Below are 5,628 nucleotides of genomic sequence, written 5' to 3' on the forward strand. Positions count from 1 at the left end.
AACTCGCACATCTGTGAGAACACCATTAATGACAGATATATAAAAATTTTGGAGTAACATATACTGCCATCTAGCATCATCTTGTCCAGGGATGTCTCTGCATTTTCCAGCAGGACAACTTCAAACCACATTCTGCCTGAATTACAAGTGCATGGCTGTGAATCAGAGTGTGGGTGCTAGATTGGCCTGCCTGCAGTCCTGACCTGTCTCCAAATGAGCATGTGTGCGGCATTATTAAGAACAACATATGACAATGAATACCCTGAACAGTTGTACAGCTAAAGACCTTCATAATGGAGGATTAACTTAAACTTTTCCAAACTTAACAAACTTGCCTAAATGCTTAATAAGTGTTATCAGAAGAAATGGTGATGTTTCACAGTGGTAAACACTCGACTGTCCCAAAATTTTTGGAGAGTGTTTCAATCACCTGATTTGAAAAAAAAAAAAAACAATGAAATTCAAAAGGTAAAACATCATATAATGTGTAGTTGTAGTGCTTTCAATATAGAAAAGTGTGAATATAATTTTCAAATCATCCCTTTTTGTTTTTATTAGCATTTTTAATTTTTTGGAATTGGGGTTGTATGTGCATGTCTAGGCACATAAACATGGTTGATTAGTACAGAAATTCTGGCACTAGCCCACTGTCTTAAAAGTGTGCTCCCATGTTAATCTTGCTTAACTTTCTTTTTACATGAACAATTAGAATTCCACATTGGACACTAAGGAAACTATATTACATAAAACTGCTTAGCACTTTCCTGTATTTTGAATGTTCAGAAGCATTTAATATTTCCAGCGCATTCGTTTTCAGAAAATAATCAATTACCATCAGAGCAAAGCAATGAGACATTCAGATGACTTGTACAGAGCTCTAGAGATCCCCAAGGAATATTCAGTGAGACTTTCTAGCTGAGCATTCATCTCCAGTCAGAGTAAGGCCAGATGTTCCTCTATTGGGGCTAATTTCTAATTCATTGGGGAATGAGGGAAATCTGACACACTGAATCATGTCTGTGTGTTAACATACTGCAGGGATTACTAGTATAGATTGCATGAGTGTGTAGACGTGTGTATTGTCCTGGTTTTAATAAGCACAGTTTGAGTGTTGTTTCACGCACATACAATCACAAAGGTACTTTTGTATATTGTCCTGAAGTAAAGAGGGAAAGTCTGAATCATAACATTGCAGAATGAAAATGTTGGTCTGTGTGCAAAGATAGCTGATAGTTTTATTACGAGTCATCTCTTCATCTGTTGCTAAAAGTTGCCCAGACTCGGGCTGAGTTCATCTACATTTGAAGAAACCAGATATGACAAGACCAGACTTTAAATAAACATATCTCACACCATACACAGAGGAGTTTATATTGTCATAATTTATTAATTTTGGTCTTTGCTGATAGCACATTGCATCATTACAGATTAAATTTATAGCATTTTGTGGTCCAGTTGGAGAGCAGGGAAAAGAGGTATAAAAACATGTTTCAAGTTGTTAAAATGTAACACTGGAACAACAGCAGATAAGCAACTCTGTCTACTGTCTATAGCTGTTAAAAATGTGTTGACTCTAACAAAGATGCATTTGTGCTAATAAATCTTATTAAGAACAATTGCAACATGTGAAACAGATTTCACATGATGCAAAAACAAGTTCCCAAAGCATTACACTCAGCTGAATTATTTGTGTCAAGTTACTCTTTTTAAAACGACATGTGTAATTATTGTAATCAGTTTGTTTTCAATTAACATGACTGTGCATGTCTTTAGAAATCCTCATGTCTGATAGGGTGCAATGGGACTAAAGGCACCCCATAAAGGTATATTCCAGGTTCAATACAAGCTAAGTTCAATCAACAGCATTTGTGGCATAATGTTGATTACAGTAATACAAAAAAGACTACCACTTTCCCTCCTTTTCTTTAAAAAAATCTAAAATCTCTCCAGCCAGGTCTCATAAGCAACCAAACTGGCCCGGTTGCTAGGGAGGGTAGAGTCACATGGGGTAACCTCCTTGTGGTCACTATAATGTGTTTCTCGTTCTCAGTGGGGCGCATAGTGATTTGTGCTTGGATGCCATGGAGATAGCGTGAAACCTCCACATGCGCTATGTCTCTGCGATAACACACTCAACAAGCCACGTGATAAGATGCACAGATTGACGGTTTCTGAGATTCGTCCTCCGCCACCCTGATTGAGGCAAGTTACTGTGCCACCACAAGGACATAGAGCGCATTGGGAATTGGGCATTCCAATTTGGAAAGAAAAGTGGAGAAAAAAAAAACTAAATCTGGGTTTAAGTGAGGCACTTACAATGGAAGTGAATGGGGCCAGTCCGTAAACGTTAAACTACTCACTGTTGCATGATAATGACATAAACCCTAAAATGACCATAAAAATTACGATTTAAACAACTTTACAGCTCAATTAATACATGAATTTTAACAGGAGAATTAATGAAAGTATTTTTCTAAAATTATAAGCTTCAAATTTCTGCCTTTAAACCTCCCAAAATTGGCCCCATTCACTTCCATTGTAAGTGAAATGGAGGGATGATGCCACAAATGTTGTAGATTGAGCTTAACTTGTATTGAAACCAGAATATTTCTTGAAGATAAATGTTATATTGGTTATATTGATATAGTGTTGATGTAGAGGCAATACAAGGCATAAGTTGTCAATTTAAAAGAGTTGTCTAAAAGTTGTCTAAAAGAGAAAATTTAATCAAAAGTACTTTTTAATCCGGGGGGCCTTCATATTGTACACCATATTTATATGTTTATGATCAGAGAAGTTTTTTTATTATGAGCCAATTATGCCAAATGTCTACAACACATACTGCACTTCTGAGAATTGTTATGCTACTGGGGGAGTTTGTACACTACAGTACGTTTCTATGTGACTCTTTGTGGACAGCGTTTTTTGGTTCATATTGCACCTTACCATAAGTTGAGGTCCAGTAAAACAAGTCAAAAGCCTAATTTAACTTAACCAGAAACCAGACACCACTTTTCTTACACTGACAAATGAAGGAAAAAAAACATCACTGAACTAAAAGAGGAATGGAACACAATGCCTTGATTAAAGAGGGAGTCATAACTTTATTATTTTAAGGATTATTCTCATGGTTTGGTGGACAGAGTGGCTTTGTGAATCACTTAGGAAAATGACAGATCTAAGAGTTAAGAGGACTGTTTCTCTGTCAGTTAGTAACCATGTGTGTTGCTTCAGTGGGGTTTTCAGCCCCCCAACACACACACTCAACCACATTAGAACCGTGAGGCCGTCTGCTGTTCTCCACCCTCAGAAGAGCGTATGTTAGTGCTGCTGCTTAACAGAACTGTGGGAGCAGAGAATAGACACGCCCTTCTCTCTCTTTCAGTCTCTCTTTCTTTCAGACAGGCAGCCACACTGACCCCATGGATTTATATAAATATCCCTCTTATTGCTGGCTGCCTTTGGGGTTGCTGCTTGAAGCGTCTCATTTTGGCGTCTGACCGAAATAACCAGTAAACCTCAGAGAATAAAAGAGACAGAAAGAGTAGGGGAGGGAGAGGGTATGCAAGGTGTGCATCTTAAACAATGAAAACTCCAGTGGAGAGATGATGGATTTCATTCCAGCTCTCAAAAAAAATTGCAAGCCACTACAATTGAAAACTTAAAAGGGATAGTTCACCCAAAAATAAAAATTCTGCAACCATATACTCACCTTCATTTTCTAAACCCATTTGACTTTCTTTATTCCATGAAATACAAAAGGAGCAACCTTAGTCACCATTCACTTTCATTAGATGGACAAAGGGAATGGATACTGAGACTAACACATTGCCCAACATGTCCTTTTGTGTTCCACAGAAGAAATTATATCAACTGGATTTGAAACAACATGAGGGTAAGTAAATGATGATGGAATTTTCATTTTTGGGCAAACTATCCTTTTAAAGGTGCATTCAGTAACCTTTGTGTTTGTGTCATCTTGGGCCTACACTGACACCTAGAGGCATGGATGCAGCATCATTCATAATCAATAGTTTTTAGTTATGGATGCCATTGTAGAAAAGTAGTATCCACAGTCATCCATGATTAATTTAATCCAAGAATGAAAGTGTCAAGTAGCAGGATGGATACTGAGATTAAGTGAGTAGTATTGGGCTGGTCTTCCAACATGCCAGCCCCCACGAGGAAACCCGCTCCATGTAGAATAAAACAGCTTTTACAAGGTTACTGATATGACTGGAGTCATTATCTCATGTAATTCCTCATTATTTTATACCTATGTTTCAAAATTACTTTTAATTTCTTTAGGAGTAAAACGTTGAATATTATTGAAAATGATACTGAATATTCAGAAAATTTCAGAAATGTCAGAAATAACAAACACTTGTTCTAAATTGAGGCCCCCCACTTTTCCATGTGTTTTGTTAGAAGTGTTTTGAACAAATGATATTTCAGACCTGCAGGTCTGTAAGATGAGTCACTTGTCTCTGTTATTGGAGAGGTGGGACAAATATTGAGCCACAAATTCGCATTTGAATATTCCTGTCATATATATATATATATATATATATATGACCGGAATATATTATCAAACTGCACCGTTATCACAGGTGTCATAGGAAAATATCAGGATCACGCACATGAAAAGGTCACCCCTTCACAGCCTATTCTGTGACCTCTGAATCTGATCGGCTGATGATTACATTTATATAATCATACTGAATACACACACACACACACACACACGCTTACACAATGTAACTATACACAGTAACACAGTAATTACTCTCACACATCACACAGTGATATTGATATATTGAACACACAAACATCAACATAATTTTGGACAAAAGGAGATAAACATAAATCTGTTCTGGTGACATTTCAGTACACATGCCTTTTCTGTCACATGTGTTTCCTCCCCGTCTTTTTCTGTTGGACAACTTAACTAAACTTCTTAAAATACACGTGGCATGAAACTGTAATGACACAAGAAGAATTTCATTATGATCTCAGGATTCTCTAGATCAAATTCAGATGATTTGTTAATTAATATTGTGATGATTTTGTTGCTGAGTATAAATCATTCGAAATCAAACCTGCCAATATTCAAATTGTATTCTGACTTTACATCTTGAAAGAATTTGGTTTGCTTTGTTAAAGAAAGAACAAACTCTTCTAAACATATGGGAGTCATTCATTAATCTTATGAATTAAATTGTTGTATGCCTAGTGGATCACTGCTGCTTATATGCACACTGTGTTCGTTTATGTATATAACGCAGTTGCCATATATGTCTTTACTGTCATCTGTATGTCAATTATGTTACTTTTCACAAACAAGATTTTAATCTATGAGAAAAAATAAAAATAATTTGTATTCGGAGACATGATTTAATGTCTTTGATGATTCCACATTTATCGGCATATACAACTCTTTCTTTTTCTCTTTCTGTCTTTTGCTCGCTCTGCTCTGTGTATGAGTCAGACCGGATAAGTGTTCCCACACAGAGACAGTAGGCTCTGTGTGGGAACACAGGGCTACCTTGGGGAAAAAAGCTCAATGTTACTCTGCTGCACACTAAATATAACTACACGAATACTACATACATTTAATTTAGTATTTAG

This window comes from Xyrauchen texanus, chromosome 2 (genome assembly GCF_025860055.1).
Source record: "Xyrauchen texanus isolate HMW12.3.18 chromosome 2, RBS_HiC_50CHRs, whole genome shotgun sequence".
Taxonomy (NCBI): domain Eukaryota; kingdom Metazoa; phylum Chordata; class Actinopteri; order Cypriniformes; family Catostomidae; genus Xyrauchen; species Xyrauchen texanus.